Genomic DNA, 18,177 nt, shown 5'->3' with positions numbered 1-18,177 from the left:
GCCTGTACTTTAATTATTTTATTTCTGCAGAAACAGTGACCAGACACTGGCCACAAAGCCCAGGCACTGGTCACTGCTGGGGGCTAGAACCCAGTTTGTCTGTATTTGGTCCCCAGCATCAAACCTTTCATGGAAAGACCGATACAGATTCCTCCTGATTAAGGTTTCTTTGAAACTTCTTGAAAAAACTGTAATGTTTAAACCACTCTTTGAAATGTATTTCTACCCATCAGTAATAAATTCCAAGACTAATATTAAGCCTCTAAAAACGTGTCATCTGTTAGCATGGACCACTGCCCAGCTTTTCAGGAGACTGGGCTAACTTACAAATTCCAGAAAATATTGAGATTCTTTAAATCTTACTGGCAAAGCTGCAATAATCAGTTTGTGTGTATATACTGGATGTGACCATGTAGACTGATCTAAAGGTCAGGTTTGCATATGCAGTCTAGAGATTTTCACGGCCTTAAAAATACTTTACTGTTTAGTGCATGTCAGCTACAAGCAACGAAAACACCTACTGTTCCCACACAACGGCGGCTAATTAAACGCCTGTTTTAACAATGATTTTTTGAATTAAAAGCCCCACTTACCATATGGCCACTTATTAATACTACATTGTTTATCAGTTTAACAAAAACCCCTACAGCAATGAGTATGCATGTAATGAGTACCTAAATACAGTTAATGATGGATGTGTTTTAGCATCGCAAAGTGGAACAGTACCTCTTGAAATGTTTTCACAACAAATTTTAAGGCTTGATAGGAACCTGAATAGCAGTAAGTTTATACACAGAATACCTAAAATAGAGGGGAAAGTAACAGTTTCATCACTTTTTATAAATTAAGTTCTTCAATATAGTACTTAATACTTCAGTATTTAGTTCAGTCCCTTTAATGCTGCTTTCTGGAACCTGGGGGCAGATGGGGGTGGAAACGGAATTTTCTTTTACAATGAAAATGAAATTTTCTTCTATGATTGTAACTGAAGGAATATTCAAAAATGTTATTAACACTTCAGTGCTGGAGCCTGAAGGGCATCACAAAGAGCACTTCCAGGTCAGGAGGGTAGAGAACCAAACCGCTGGCAGATCCAACCTCTGCACTGGGGATTCTCTGAAGTTTTTAAATCCTCCTGAATCGGCTGGGCCTAAGAGGGCAAAACTACTTAGACAATTCATCCTGGAATTTCCTTTATGGAAAATAAAAGGTGACATTAACCCCTAAAGGAAATAGCTCTGACAGTTTAAATCAGTTCTACATGAGCCATTTCAGTATTTATAGGTCAAACTTGATTACAACCAAAATAGATTATTATACAGCTGTCTTTAAACAACAACAACAAAAAAAACCCCACAGGCAGTCAGACTCCTGCTCCCAGAAGAAGAGATACTATGTTTAACTCACAAGGAAGAGAGGACACATCCTACAGCAGCTAACACGATGAGCACGACTGGCACCAGCCAGTTCTTCCCCTCCACCTCAGGAACAGTATTCAAACAGGAACAAAAAAAGTCATCTTTCTTTCTGTGTTTGAAATGATAAGGCATAAGGCAATAGGAAAAAAACCTCTCCCATATTAGTATGCAAACTTGCTAAACGTACGGCCTGGAGACAGTCAGTTCTGCACTCTGAGCAAGACCTTAGAACATACCACACTTCATTTGAATGTTAATTGCCATTATCCACAATTTCTATGATTTCCATTTTGGTTAAGACACCTTTCCATCAAAGTTCAAACCCCCATTCAACTGTTTTTCCTAGAGTAAATCTACAAATACAACATCAGCCACACAAATGCAATGGGCACTTACTGTCATTGGTTTTAAAATACTTTTCAAACTTTTTTCAAATTTCTGCCCATACAGATGCAGTTAATATGGACTTGGCATGAAAAGGACAATAAAAGAAGTTTCAGCCTCTCAGCCCTATAGACATGGCTTAGTCTTTCTGACACCTGCTGATGGTATGTGTAGCTACCCCACTGCCCCACTCAAGCTTGCTTTAGTACCAAACTGACTTGGACTTCATATTGTGTTTATGGTGAAGGTTTAGAGAAAGCAGTTCATCTAACAGACAGAGGCTATGAAGTCCTGCAATTACAGAATAAAGGAAAAGGCCCACTTTCTTGGAATTGCACCATTGAGGAAAGCTCCCTGGACCATTAAACATCTGTTTGATCACTTTAAATGAGATTCCTGAAAAAGCTTTATTCTAAATTTGAGTGCATTCTAGTGATCAATATGCCAATGCAGTGTATTCATGAAACAAGACAAAGTCACAATAATATTGTAATCCCTGTGAGTGATCTGATGAGTTAAAAGCCCTAAATGCATAAATATTTCATGAGAAAGGCTGTCTGGAACTATTTCAGTCAGTATCTTTAATCTTAATGTTATTTTCAACTACAATTACTGTTATAATCCAAAGCAGAAAGCAGCAATTGGCTAAACTTATTTTATCTTCACCTATATTTAAAAATTCTGCTCCTTAGGCCCAACAGCCAGTAATGGTTACGCAGCACAGTACTAACACACCAAATCTCAGGGTACAACAAGATGTGCTGGAATGTAACTACTTACGCAAAAAAGGAGAATTGCACCAGAAATAACCTTACCCAGTGAACTATGATTTACTTTAAACTATCACATGATAGGCGGCATATAAATAGATATTATTCTGCATGTCAGCTGTCTGTAATGAAAGTTTTCCTCTTCACTGGAGCCCCTCCCTACAGCTTCAAGTTTATTTGCATTAGAGAAAAGTATATTACATAAAAAGCAACATAAAAGGCACTGCAACCAACACATCCAGCCAAACTGCTCCTCCCACATACTCTGCTTTCCAGAATAAGGGTCTACTTCCAACAAATGTGTTAAAAACGTGAGAGATGCCCAGTTCCATACAGATTATTCACTTGGACAAAAGCTAATAGTGCTCTTACTTCTAAAAGTGCCAAGCTCTCAACTACAGCTGCAGCCAGCTACAGCCATAGGATGCTCAGATCTTTCAAAGAGCAGATTTCATACCTACCAGTTCACACACAACACCTGAATTTAAATATCAAAAATTCAATTTTTTCCAGTATTATAGAACTCCAGAACACAACATCATTTGATTCAACAAATACTTCAACAAAGCCCCCTGAAAATTCCAGCCAGTCCTGAACTTGCAGTTGTAGCCACTCAGAAGAGTGCAACTGTCTGTTTTTCTGTAATGCTCCAGCAAGCAGCAGTTATGCAACACAACCGATTGACAAACACACTGCATGCTACTAGTTGCAGTGCATTTCCAAAAATAAGGTTTTTTGCAGTAACTTTTGACAGGGAAACAATTACCTATTACAGCAATTCTCGTTCTACACCTTACACGAGCGCATGAAGCACTAGCGCAGCAGGTATTTTTGACTGCATCATTTAAACGATTAATAAAGATCTGTTTCAGCCATAACACTGCCACTGCTGTGGACATACCCAGACCTCTTGTTTACAGTGCCCCAGATGGACTTAAATATTTTCTCTCTTATCAATATTCAAAATAAACAACAAACCTTAATGACTCAGGCCACCTGCTCAACAGGACTGCTACTGCTTGGCTCACCATATTTTCAGTCAAAGTGAAAAAGTTGAGAAAGCCAAGCCAGTCACCTGCAGCCCTGGGCAGTAAGCAGCCTTTTTTTTTTTACCATTTGACCTACGTTACCTGTTACAAAAGTCCAGTGATGGGTCAAGACTTTCTCCCCAGATAAAGGATTTTGTTCAAAGGAAAACAAACAGCAGCTTTCAAAACATACTGAGGTCTGCTTTTGTCAGCATCTGAATTTCTCAATCAAAAAAATTAAATATGCGCTTTCACCTGGGTCCATGTCAAGCCACTGCAGCTGCGCTGAGGAAGTGCCTGTTCAGGTATAGCAGGTATTTCCAACCCCCAGCACCCAGTACCTGCTGGGCCACTTGCAGCACGAAGCAGTAACACACATCAAAACATCGTCTTCATGTGGCCACATTCAGATTCACGCAGAGCTACCCTACCTGCTTCAGCCAGCTGACACTGTGAGAAACGAGCCCTTTGTCATGCCCTGTGGACTACTATCACAGGAGAAACAGAAACAACAGCTTTAAATCTCACCTTCAACTAGATGTACTGGCTACTACAGTGCTGTAAGTGCAATCTGCTAATAGGAAGTTGTAAAACCCAAAATGATTGGCAATCAAAATTAGGGAAGATTCCTGGTGTCCCATTTCTTCCCACACACACCTCAGAGGATCTTCCCACAGCAGATGAATGTAATTTAAGTTTAAACACACCATTTCTGATTAGGAATGTAACATTTGGTGCCTCCTCCTTGAACACCGCCCATCTTCCCACAGCCTCATCATTTTAATATCATTAAATGGACTACTTTAGACAACCTTAATTATTGCCGTATTTGCAAGAAGAGAAGTGATCTCTCAGTAACCAGTTTCTGTCCCGTTCAGAGCTTTGAAGATGAAAACTTTTTTATACCAAACCTGGAACAGAAATGGCATCAGCAGGTCTATCACCGTAACAAAGCGCTTTGGTGTAAATACCAGGTACCAGAAGCACTGATGTGTCCTGACCGAAGCTCAGCTGTCCCTAGGGTCTCTACAGCTTCCCCCTGCACTCCCCTTTCTTCAGAAGGGACTCAGAAAACAGGCATTAATTAACAGATCTACCACTATCACAGCAAAGAACATGAAGATTCTAATAATGAGCCATTTAGCTCCAAATGGTTTTGGTCAGCCAGCAGACATGTAAAACCACTCATAGATGATGTCTTAACAGTCACCAACGCAACAAGGAAAGCCAACCAAAAACCAAGCAGTGAGGATGCTAAATTTCTTGCAAAAGAAAGGCAGCTCGATACAAACTCCCATAAATGCAAGATGTTCCTTGCAAATAACAATATATTACCACTGAGGACAAAGAGCGAACATTCACCTATTTATCCACCATCCGTAAGAAGCCACAGGTCATGTTCCTTCCAGATGCACCAGGCAAAGCAGATAGCCAACATGTCACCTCTACAGTCCCAGCCCAAGACCAACAGAAGGACACTGCCCTCAGCCAGATGCAGTCAGGAACTGCAGTTTCTCCTTCTCTGCAACTCCTTCCCTCTATCAGCAGTGGTACTTGCACAACCACACGATGAGTCAGAGCGAGAAGTGATCTGGTTGAAAATTACACATATATTTTTGGGATTAGCTCAGTTTTCAGCTCACTAAGCTCCCTGAATTACCTCAACATCTAAGAGCGCACGTACCAGGGCAAGGAGGACAACGCTGGAGTGTGTGACTATTTAGTGACCATGAAACCAACTGCCTGAAGCTCTGGCCACTGGAGCTCTCACCGCATCTTGCCAACTCCACCAGGTAATACAAATGTGCCACGTAAACACACTGAAAGAGAGGGTAATTCAGACTGCAATGAATCTCCAAAGATCTCTGCTGCAACACCCTACTCCAAATGGGGCTAGCTTCAAAGATCAAGTCATTCAAGATCTTGCCCGGTCACGTTCTGCCTATCTCCAATGACAGCGACTCCAAAAGGTCCACAGGGGCGGTCCATTCTTGCTTTAACTGAAGTCTCCCTTGCTGCCACTTGTCACCATGGCCTCTTGTGCCTTCAGCATGCGGTGCTGCCTTTCCCTTGCCATGGCAGGCTCCAAGAGACAGGTGGGGTCAGTCCTTGGTGACACATCTGTGGATGCTGAGGCAAAACCAAACTCCCACCATGAAGTTTCAGAACCTATCTTGCTCATCCGCAAACAGAATTTGACAAACGTTCTCAATTTCCTTTGCTTCTAACACTACAATTGATCTCAACAAGCATGAAACATCTATGTCATACATCATACTACATATAATTTGAAAAAAGTTTGGGGTTTTTTTTGCACATGGAAGACACTATCTACAGAAATCTAAGTTACCTACTCTGCCCTCTCGGTACTGTCACACACAGCAAATCCACTCTGACCTTGGAAGATGCTTTTTCATGGCCTGCTCTGACAACTGAACAAAAAGCTAATCAACTCAAAGCACACTCAGCTGGAGCCTCAGAGCTTACATTAAAGCCATTTCATGTTATAGTTGCTTTCAATCCTGGTGATGATCCATGAAATACAACATTTTTTTATATACTACAACCAGGTTTCTCCTAAAAATCTGACATTATTGGAACAAATGCCAGGTCCACTAGCTAAAGAGCAATCTTGAAAAGCATGTAATTTGCATTTTCTAAAAACTCAAAAGGTATGGCTAGGAAAGCCAGCATTTACTCTAAATTCTTGTCTATTTTATAAATCAAAAGAAACCATGCATTCTGGAGAGCCTGTTCACGTATAAATCAAGAAATCTTAAGGAGAAAGTTAGACTAGATAATTGTAGATCCCTTCTAACCGAAATATTCCATTCTAAAAAGAAAAAAAAAAAAAAGATACACACAAGGAATCTATTAGCTGTGATACGGGACTGTTTTCCAGAGAATCAGTCAGTCAACATATGGCTAAACTTCGCCTTGTTTATATAACATCACACTATGGAGTTCAAACCCTTCATTTGCCTTCTGGTCCCTGAGCAGTCCAACCCTAAAGCTGCTAACCCCCTACAGAGGCAGCTCCATCCTCTGAGCGCTGGGACCTCCCTGGAAGCCTGCAGGCAGGGACACAAATACAGGCAGTAAAACAAGAGTGGGCAACACTTCAGAGCAGAACCAGTCACCCAGCCAAGAGCAGGGCCTGACAACCTCACACCAAGCCACTTAGAACACAGACCTGTCTCAAACACAAATCTAAACTACATTTGGTTTGGACTATTAAAGAATATTTAAGTAAGTTATCATTCCTGCAATAACTTTCCCAGGTAGTATAGGGCTTTAGGGAAGAAAGCTAAAAGCAACACTGAAATACAGAAATAATGACATATGGCTAGATACTATTTTTTGAACATGTAATTTGCAAGTATATATGCAGGCTAATCAAAGGTTTATTCTATTTCAACATATTTATATAAAAGGTGTACCCACAGACAGTTTACATTCGGTAGTTTTAAATTTTTTTTAATCCTTCTTACTCAGAAGCTATTAATGAAAGTGTATCTTCTTCACACTTATTTTAATCCTTTCTCTTCTGGAATATTATTTCAATAGTTTTTCATTTAACCAAAACAGATTTTTTCTTTTAATTGTAATATTAGTGTTGGAGACACTAAACTGGATCAGTTAGACTCCTACTTGGTTCTCGCTTCCAAGTGCTCCTGAATGCTCAGCAACAAAAATTCAAGAATGGGGAAGCAAAAGAGTTAAATCTATGGCTTGCCTAAGAGCTCTAGCCTTATTGTACAGAAGATTAATAACCTACTACTACTTCTAACTGTACAGCTTTAACAAAAAAAAGTTTTACCCATAAAAATGGTGCCTCTTTTCTTGGACTGACTAATGCAATCTATCATTTGTATATGTAGGATTGAAATAAATTAATCTTCACAGCTTTATGCTCTATTTAACCATTTCCATTAACTGAAATATGCTGAAGTTTATTGTATTTGCAACACTAGCAGTGGGAAGCATATTGTCTTTTCAGTCTGCTGGATAACATTCATGAGCCAACACAGCTGTAGTCTCATTCCAACCTGTGCTTTATGAACAAAAAGCTAGGTCCTCCTTTGTCCTCCCTGTGCTTACGATGCCAGGATATAATCCAAGGAGAAACCTGTTTGAGGGGTGAACTTTTTGGGACATTGATTTATATCCAGAGAGCAGTCTAGAAACCTGAAAAATCTCAAATCCTGGCTGCCACCAGACTTCAGTACTGCAGCAAGTAAAACAAAACACCTCACACAAGTTTTAGCATCTGAACAAGACCGACTGGATCAACCAAGATAGCTCAGCAAGATTAACTTTTCTTTCCAACTTTCTAATATCCTTATATTGGCCATTAGGGGTCATGTTTCCAGGATCAGAAGCTTTTACAAAGTACAAACACAAATACCTAAATAAAAATTTGACCCTGGGATTTATAAGCACCCCTTTAAGAAGATGCTTTCATTAAAATTCTGCTTAATTTCCTATTACCTATTGAATAAAAGGGTAAAAACAAATAAATACTTCAGAGCTCAGCATAAAAATTAATTCAGGCTGTACTCTAACTACCATCCCCACTATCTCCTCTTAAAACCAACAAACATACAAATCAAGGCCAAAAAAAATCCAAACACAACCCCAGGACTTGACCAAGTTTTAAACATTAGGTCTCCCTTGAACCTGCTTCTGCAGAATTAAACACACAAAGCTACCAGAAGTGCCTGATGTTTAACATTAATCTGGCTCATCAGAAATGAAAAGAAAGAGATAAAATATGAAGTCTCTGATATTACCCTAAAACAAACGCTTTGATCAGGATCCACAGCCAGACTCAGCTGGCCGAGCCCCGCAGCACTCTGCAGAACTGATTTCAGCAAGGTTGAAAGTTGACCAAGGGGAATTCCAAATTTCAAAGAGCTATCAGTAAAAAACATTTCAAATGTAAAGACTTGAACTTCATGTATGTTCAAAAGACTCACTTCCTTTTCACTAGTATAAACAGATAGCGTGTTCCTGCTCTCAGAACAGTAGGATTCCTCTTGATTTTTTTAAGTATCTCTGTAAAGCTGCACAGAAGCAATCTGCTCTCTAAATACTCAGTACAAGTTTAAAGTGTCACCGCATACACCCTGCATGTGCATGGCAGAAGAAAAAACACTGCAATATATAGTACAAACGTTTAGAGTTGTTTATGCCAAGACTATGATTCAATACACAATTAAAACTTTTATGTTAAGAGTATGTCCACATGTTGCGCTACTGCCACCTAATTACATTTCAGTTTTTTAAGAACAGTCCTCAGACTGGATGAACAGCCATGAAACCTATCACAAATAGTCTGCGTCTGTATACTTGCAGCTTAAGATTTCAAATATAAACCATCCTGATACACTGCATAAACATTAGTCTCCAAATAAAAGCATTAACGTGTCACTGGAATTATACTGTGCTAGTAGTTTAGTCCATTTGGCACGCAGTCCTCTCAAAACCTTCAGTAAAGCTACTTACCCTAAAAACTGCCACACGAGAGCCAAGACACGTGATGACAGGCACACCACTTAGCTTCCTTTGAGTCTTCAGAATTAACAACTCTTGGGTCTGCCAGCACCGGCTGGGCCTCCTAAAGGTCATCAAGGTTTCGTTTGCACCGTACGTGGTCCCTTGATCAGGCCACCTACACCCTTCTGGCCATACTCTCCTACGGTTACAAAAGTTGTAAGAAATATCTGCTTTTAAGAAGTATAACTCACTTTTGTGGATGATCTTAGCCTGTCAGAACACAAACACTCCTCCTGGTGCATAGAAAATACTGCACATGAAAACAGATTATTTTTAGAAGCAGTGTATGTGAACACAGCATTTCCTGCCGACTCCACCTTGAAGAACGACATGCGTATCCTCATTCTCATTCCCAAAATGAGGATTTCACAACTTCTGCTACCTGGCACAACACAGAAGGAAGGGACAATCTGCTGAGAACGGCAAGTGACAATTTCCCGGTTCTTGACTCAACATTACAAACTTTTGTTAGAATATGCTGTCAGTCTTCAGACAATCACATCAATAAATCAATGGCATTTTTTCTGCCACAGTGATGAACGGGACATTAGATTTTTTTCTTTATCACACTGATATTTTCCACAGCAACAGGATGTGAACACAGCATTCCCAGCATAATGAAGTCACTATAGCAACGTGATAATGATGTCAGAATAATCAGACAGCATTTCATACTCGGGACACGGCAAACTATACCACTTCTAAAAAATAAAAAAGTTGCAGAGAGCACAAAGGCAAGGGTGCCCCATCTAAAACTTCCCTTTAAGTTGCCTAATTTCAGATAACTTCTCATTAATGGCACAGACCTTTGATTGCCAACACCACTACTTTCTCCATAGCTTCATCCCGTACTGTCTAAAAGTCTCCCGTATTCCCACATTAAAACCTTTTCAGAATCTGAGGGATCTGCTAGCACCAGTGAGAGTTAATGACATACCGTTTTCAGTAAGAAAAAGCAACAAAAATCACAACAGTGAAACATTTTGCGGCAGACAGCCACTCTCAACAGCCAGTTTCCTCAACTTAACTCTTCAAATAATCTGGCGTCTCTTTTCACATGCAGCAATACTACTACTCAGGGAGAATTACAGAAGCAACAGAAATTATAGAGTGCCGATATAATACGCCGAAGGCAGACAGGCGTTTTCTAGTCAAACGACTATTTTAAGAAATATTATCTCCCTTGTTAAGCTACTGAAAGGAAAAAACCCAGCGTTTTCATGGTTTGCCCTTCCTGTTTGCAGCTCTTTCCAAGTCGTGAGCAAAGCAAAACCCAAGAGGCGATTCCCGTTCTGCGGTGGCTGGTATTGACTCGGTGTGTCCAAACCCTGACCCTCCTGCTGTGAATGTGTCGCACCAGAGCCACACGCACCGTGGCTCAAGCATCATACGCAAAGACGCAAATTAAGGAAAAGTACCTAAATAGGAAAGTTCCCCTAAACGGAGAACGGCTTAAACCATCTCTTCAGAGTGACTGCAGGAAGTGCGAGATACCATTTCAGAGCTGAACTGGTCCGAGGCAAGTGGTCCCCAGGCCTGGAGGACGAGGGTGGGCAGCGCATCACTCAGCAAGGGGCTTCCAGCAGCAGGCCGTGCCCTCGGCCTGGCCCACCTGCCCACGGCTCCAGCCCTCACCCGGGCAGGGCTGCAGGGGCTCGGCCAAGGCTCAGCCCTTGCCCCGCCAGGCGCCCACGGGCCTCGCTGCCCCGTTACCTCCGGCGGTCCTGGGGGCCCTGGCGCGAGCGTCCCGCGCCCCTTCACACCTCGGGGAAGGGGGAGCCGCCGCACGCTCCCCTCGAGCGCTGGGCACACCTGACCATACGAAACACCGAAGGAATTTTGGTTATTTCCCGAGGCACGGCGACACCCTTCGCTGTGCCGAGGGCCAGCCCGCCCCCGCCTCGGCCCCAGCAGTCTCCCGGCGCCTCCCCTCACCCGGAGCCCGGCCGCCCTCGCTGCCCGTCCGGGAGCCGTCGGCCCCGGCACAGCCGCACAAGATGGATGTCCAGCCTGCGCCCGTGGCCAGCCGGGCAGCGCCGCCGCCGCCGCGGGACGGGCGGGCCCGGCAGCGGGGAGCCCCGCACCGCCCCGGGCCCAGCGCAGGCAGCCCTCCCGCCCCGCCGCGGCCAGGGCCGGGGCGAAGCCGCCTCCCACCCCGCGCTGCCGCCCGGGCTTCGCCGCGCCCCCGGGGAGGGAGCGCTCAGCCCGTCCCCGCTGACACCGCCTCGCCACCCGGACCCCCGCCGCCCCCCCGACCCGCTCGCTCCCGCCCCGCCGCCGGGACGCGGCCCCGCGGCCTCAGCGCGGCCAGGCCCCAGCGGGAGCGCCCGGGGCCGGCCCGCCGCTGTCGCCGACCGCGGGGCCCCCCGCCACCGGCCCCGGCCGCCCCGCTCACCCGCCGCCTTCCGGGCCGCCTCCCGCCGCCGCTCAGCTCGGGGCTCGGCTGCTGTGCGCGGCGGCGGCGCCGCGTCCGCTCCGCCCTCACCGGCCGCGGCCTGGGGAGGAGCCAGCGGGCCGGGGCGCGGAGCCGGGGCGGCGGGCGGGGACGTGACCGGGGAGGCCCGCGAAAAGTTCCGGGCGGCGGCGCCCGCGGGCCCGGGCAGGTGCCGGGGCCACCGCTCCCCCCCGCCGCGGGGACCCGCGGTTCTCCCTCCTCGCAGCCCGGGCGAAGGGCGCCGGCGAGGGCAGTCCCGGGCCTGCCTGCGGGGCCATGGCGGCAGCTGGGCCTCGGCCTCCCCTCAGGCCCACCGGGACCCTCCCGCCTGCCCGGCCACCGGCCCGGCCCGCCGCAGCCACGGGCCTGGTGGAGACGGGCCGGGCGCTGGCACCGGGTGACCCCCCCCGCGGGCACCAAGCAAGGCCGAGCGCGGCTCCTTACCGAGGGGACGGTGCTGGCGGTGCCCGCGCAGGATGCGGGCGGTAGCTTCGAGGCCGCTGTGGCCATCAGCCCATCGCCTCCACGACTTAAGTTTCCTGAAACGCAGCACTTAATAATAGTGTGATTTCTTCTATTTTTTTTAAAAAGAAGCACAAAGAATGAAGAGTCCTAACGTTGAAGTAAGGTATCTCTGGAGCCAAGGAGAAGCAGAGGAAATGCAGAAAGACAAAACGACACATGTATATCCTGAGGCTGGTTTGTGTCACTTGGGGTTTGCGAGCGATAGCAGCCCTGCCTGAAGAGGATTGGGTCAGAAGTTCACCAGTGTCACTGTGCAGGGTCCTGTGATCCGTTAGATTACTTCCTCAGTCCTAGCAAACTAGCTTAGCTTTAAAATACATACTCAAGAAGAGCTAGTGTCAACAAACATCAGCAAAACTTTTTAATATTTTTCTGGTTAAAAAGCTATAAATGCACCACAAAGAGCCATAACAGCTCCCACGATCTGACTGCCTAGCTCTCCATGCACTTTAAATGCAGAGGGCAGCTCTTGCTGGCCAGCCCAGCCTTGGCCTGTCCACATCACCGGGGACAGGGCGAGGGGCGCAGCCACCGTCCCCCGGGGTGCCCAAGGGCAGGCTGCAGGCAGTGGGCTGTGCCAGGCAGCGCGGAGGCCCTCCCCAGCACTCCGCTCCCTTCACTTGCAGAATTTCAGGGACACGAGCAGGGGATTTGTTGAAGTCTGAGGCTAGAGCAATAACATTTTTGCATTCACCCTGCCTTTCATCCGGCACTCCAACAAAAATGCTAAATATTACTCATCTGGCTTTACAGACAAGGAAACTTAAGACACAGAGATTAAATGACTTATCCAAAATCCCTAGCTAGTCGGTGGCCAGGAGACAAACACAGCTCAGAGCCCCCACTCATCCTCCGCTCTGACTGAGAGAAAACCATGCTCTAGTTCTCCCACTCACAGTCTTTGTGCATGCAGCAGAAATACGCAGTGCAATTTTGCTTCCAGGTACAACTCGTCGCTGCTGATACTGATCTATAAATCCCTGTTCTTAATGGCTCAAGTCCTAGCGAGGTATCTCCTTCCCTGGGGACCACCATGCTGGGAGCGAGCAGGTGAATCACTTTCTTAATTTGTATAGCTGGAGGCAGGGTAATCTCAGCAGAGGGATTTCCACATTTTCTTTCTCTGCAGGACTTGGCCTCTGCAGCCTCAGCAGCAGAGCTCAGCCACTCCTCTGGCAGTGGGGCAGTTGGTGTGGCAACATCATCTGCCTTTAAGGATGCTTAAAGCTTAGGTGGCTGAGCAACTTGTTTCCTCTAAATACAAACATTATTGTGAGATCTGTGAACCTTGGAAGTTACTAGCTCTACGTTAAAAACATGAGGCTGCATCTGGAAAACATGCAGAGACAAGATACCAGCAATAACTTCTGTTTCAAAAGCTGTAAAGTCAGTAAAATCCCCAAACGTTCCCGTAGACAGAAACTGCACACGGAGACTCATGTCCTTTAAGAGGCTCGATATACATGGAAGGATGTGGGCATTCTGGAAGGCTTTACCCAAGGTTTCCTTTAAAATTAAAGGTTTAATAAACTTTGCCCCAAATACCAGTATATCTGCAGCTTTTCCCACTCAGCACTACCGACCAAAGAGTTTTATTGTATCCAATTAATCAAGCACATATCTGTTTTATGGGTTGTGCACCATCTTCTAAGTTTCAGAACAATAAGGGTCCAGGGACGCTCAGGGCCTGACTCAGCAAGACAAAGCACCTACTTAATGTCTGTTCTGGGAAGGCTGACTTTTTGTTTTCTTCAGTTTTCTGCACGTTTGAATGGAATCTGATAACATTTATTGCCGAGTCAGACTTTGAAAGTACAATTAGATCGGGACGAATGTGAACCTGGTTATGAAATTATTAGAAGAGAAGGAGAAAGGGGTCCAATCTCAGCTGCTATCAGAGGGATTTTCCTAGCAAGTTCAAAAAGGAATATATCTGAATCTTCATTTCTTTCAGTTCCACGTGCCGCCTTTCTCCTTTAGCAGAAGGGATGTGACCCCATGGACAGACCCCACGGACAGACTGCCTGCGCTGGAGCCCATTTCACTGCTGTGCTGCTGCACCTTATCTCTTGTGCAATGGGGGACTGCTCGTCAGCAAATTCAGTCTGTCAACAGGGTGTTAAATCCTGTGTCCACACCTTGTCTCTCCCTCAGTGCATTTTCCAATTTATAACAAATCCGATTATTTCAGGGACATCTACAGTGTTATTGACGTCACCACTTACACCTGCTTGAAGCGGGTAAGACCTGCTGACGTCCCCAAACAGTGGATTTCTACCCCACACCACCTCAGCAACAACACAAGGTTATAAGGCAAAGATAGTTGAGTCTCTGCATCCTGTCACATACAGGATACAACCTGCTATGTTCTAGACAGCCCAAAATATCCAGTGGCCCTTAACATCACAGTTTTGTAAAGAAATATTGCAATTTATTACAACCTTCTGTTTACATAAAACATGGGTCGCCACAAGAATGTCTTTTCTGAGCTCCCCGGTCTAAATCCATTGATATTGTTAAATTATACCAGCAGTTCACTCCCCTTTTCCTGGTACGTGGCAGCAGTGAAAGACTGAAGGGAAAACACTGTTATCCCCAGCACCTGCAGTGGGATTGCAATTCTTTGCCTGGTTTTGCAGCTGAATTGCAGGGGTTGCACTGAGACTTATGCAGACAAAGGAAAATGGATCATAATCCCTCAGGACTTTTTTATTCCAAAATAAAACCTGCCCAATTGGATAAATTATCACAAGTTCAGCTGATGTAAATATCTACCTAATGCCCATTTGCTGATTTAATGAAATCCAGAAACAATTTGCAATCACATAATGAGCTTGGATTCCTGGCTGATACAATCACAGGACTAGAGAGCAGAAGTCAGCTCAGTAACACACATCAACAGCACATTTAAATGAAAGCTTATTTCACACTGTACAGGCTAATAACACATTATTATTGCTCTAATTGTTAGAAGTAGAGGTGCTGACTGCATGATGATGGTGTCCTGATTGTCTGGACTTAAACTGCGCAGAAAAGGAACTGGTCCTCTCCCAACTTACAATAATAGTGTTTTTTAAACTATAGTCATGAAAGAATCAGGAAGAGAAATGCTCATTACAAAGAGCTCAACATGAGCTTTTGAAGTGCAAGCATAATGTTTTCTTTACAGATGAGATTGCAGTGTCTCATTAGGAATAATGACTTAATTATGTTATTAACAGTGCATACCCACATCACTGACACTGTACTGACAGCAGCTCCTTTGCCTGATAACGTGGATGCAGGGGTCACTGAGCATGTACTTCATCTCGCATCACCAGCCGTGCAGCACCCTGATGCAGTGCTCCAGAGGGTGCCGTGTCCTTGCCAGGGATCAGACCGTAAAGGATAGTTTAACACACACCAGCATCTGACAAGTTCTGTGGGGGCAGGCGAGCTCCAAAGCCATGAGTGTGCTACCAGAGCACGCAGACGGGACTGAACAGACTCCTCTGCTGAAAACACCACCCCTCGTCTGACTGCAGCAGACCTGTTTTTTCCATGCCCACTGCCTGGCTGGGTGAAGCTACCAGCTAATTAGGCAGATGAGCTGGGAGGTGTGGAAGCTGGGGAGGGATGGCTGGTTGCAAGGCAGCGCTCCACAAAAGGCCCAACTTGTGGCCAAAGGGAAAGCCTGGGATGGCTTTTCCATGAGCTACAACCCTGGGGCAGCAGTGCTGCTGCCCATCGCCTCTCCCAGCACCGCCAGTATCATTAAAGTTGCCTGAAATCACAAGAAAGGCTGAACCCCAACTGGTAGCCGCAAATGCTAAAGTACTTTCTGGGTTTAAGCTTTAAAGGTGTCCCCACCTGTGAGCAGGGGCACTGCAGAAAGGATGAGGAGGCAGGAACGGGGCTCCCTTTATCAAAAGTACCAGCAAGCCTGGGCTTTCCTCCTTGTGACTTTAACCAGCCTCTCCAAAAGGGATGTAGGCTTCTTGTGCAGCTTCCCAAACATTATCCTACCTTTCAAGCATGCCAGAAAAGCCAGTGTCAGTCTGGTGTCTGATCTTCATGATTCTGCAGGGTAAGGTAAAAGGCAGAGACTTGTGTGGGTTTCTGGTTCAAGGGTTTTATAAATAATATCATAGAGGAGGCTGTGAAACTCACTGGGGAAGGAAGAACAAAACACACTTCCCGCTGCTCAGGTATGGCAGGGAACTGCTTATTATCATACACAGGGTTTCCCTTTTTTTTTTTTTAGTCTAATGGCAACATAATGGGCTGCTTTTACTATTTGCTTTCTGTGAACAAGAATTTACTTGTCCAAAATTGTAGCAGCCTGGCATTTACTGCCAGAGGAGACTGTTGGCAAGGAAATGACCCTCAGAGCTAAAACAGGAGCTGAGACATTAGCCTGTGTACCTCTCTTGTGTTTAATCACAGGTGTTGGTGGTGGAGCTATATTTGATATAGTCTTCCAAGCAATCTGTTATCCATGCATCTCCCCACTGCACAGCCAGCCTGTTCGTGGTAGAGAGCTGCTACCGAGCAGCTTGTGTGTCTGTTTGGGGATGGGACAGGTGATTTTGTCTTTCAGAACCTGGCACACACAATGGGAGATGGTCCCAGCTTGGGGTGGGATCTAACCCAGCAGCAGCTCATACCTGCACAAAGCATCTGCCCAAGCAGAATCGTAAGAGTGAGTTGGAGAGGGTGATGGGGAGGCTTGTATAATTTTTATGGCAGCAGCCTGGATGCCCAGAAACAAGTAGCCCTCCCCACACAGCTCTACACATATCCTGGTTTCAGCTGGGAACTCAGCTCTTCTCTGGTAAGGAAGCTGGAGGATGCATTGCCTGCAGTTCCTTTACCCTGGGACTTTCTCCAGCTACTGATGTTTCATGCCTCCTCCCAGCCCACTTGTCAACATGGAGAAACACTGGAGCAGTCCTACCCCTCTGCCAAGGCCGCCTGCCGCTTGCTTGTGCTGGGCAGTGAAAGTGAAACCAACAAAATATTTCACTCATCCTTGAAAAGGAAAGTTAGTTACCCCAGGTGAGGCTGTACCAGGCCAGGCAGTACACTCCAGGACTCCCCTAACGGTAGCCGATGAGAACGGAGCACGGTGATGCACGTTTGTAGGATACTTGACAAATCCTCTGACGCGTGCAGTGCAGGTCTGGCTAGCATTTCCAGAGACCCACGTAACACAGCACAGCCCAGGGCCTGATTCTGCCCTCACTTATCCCATACACCATTTGCAAATGACTTTATCAAAGCTGCTGGATTCGCATGAGACAGAGCCAAGCAGAGGAGACTGAAGCCCCAGCCCCCCCAGCAACGGCCAGGAGGGGCACAGTCTCAAGCACAAGAGACCAGGACAGCAAAGTTCAAAGCGAACAATAAGAAGTGTTTTTCTTTCAGCTGACAAACTGTGCTCACTGTTCAAAGGCAGCTGCAAACCACATGTTTTCTGCTGTTACCCAACTTCTTCCTGCAGAGCCCTTTGGAGCCAAGCACTTGCTCGCCCCACGTGCCTAGGCAGTGCCTCAGAGTGCCACCCAGGTACCAAACCTCATCCTCCGCAAGCAGCTGCCAGCTCGTTTCACCTGTTCCTAGGACAAACGCAGCTTCCATCTTGTAAAATTCCAACAGTATATGGAAGGGGCAGGAAGCATGGGGGAAAAAAATTAAAAATTTAAAGCTAATGTGTTTTAAGTACCAAAGGAAGTCAGAGACATTCCTTTGACTTTGTGGCTATGCTGGTAACCACATACAACGAGGCAAACATTGCCTTGAGATTAATTGTCATATATATTGAAATGGGGGAAAGCCCAGTTCAGCAAGTGCTTGCTCCCATGTTTCCTTTCATGGCTTTTAAACACTTGTTTTCTTTAAACACATTCACACAATGACTGCATTGTAGCCGGGGGTAATTTCTGATTAGTAGGCAAAAGTAGCAATTCAGCTACTTGTCTACAAGCTTCTGGAAACCCCTTGAGATCAATGAGATCTTTTCATTACCTGTTCCTGATTTCTCCCAGCTGGTAGCTGGTCCCTTCCAAGGTCAGTCCTGC

General features: G+C 45.6%; 1 protein-coding gene across 4 annotated transcripts in view; it reads right to left on the bottom strand.

Annotated features, from left to right (window-relative positions):
* RAP1A (RAP1A, member of RAS oncogene family) overlaps window positions 1–12,086 on the bottom strand; it is a 42,177-nt gene extending 30,091 nt beyond the window's left edge. Inside the window, exon 1 of one of the 4 annotated variants that reach the window (XM_080367711.1) lies at window positions 12,038–12,086. The gene's annotated coding sequence lies outside the window, so the exon portion shown is untranslated. Of the gene's footprint in view, window positions 1–11,094; window positions 11,238–11,554; window positions 11,709–12,037 lie in introns of those variants that run through there. The other 3 variants (XM_080367709.1, XM_080367712.1, XM_080367710.1) reach the window with 3 other exon arrangements.
* Between the last annotated feature and the right edge of the window lie 6,091 nt (window positions 12,087–18,177).

The sequence above is a fragment of the Falco punctatus genome (assembly GCF_963210335.1).
Source record: "Falco punctatus genome assembly, chromosome: 17".
Taxonomy (NCBI): domain Eukaryota; kingdom Metazoa; phylum Chordata; class Aves; order Falconiformes; family Falconidae; genus Falco; species Falco punctatus.
The sequence above is the reverse complement of the archived record's forward strand: the minus strand, read 5'-3'. Positions and strand labels throughout refer to the sequence as shown.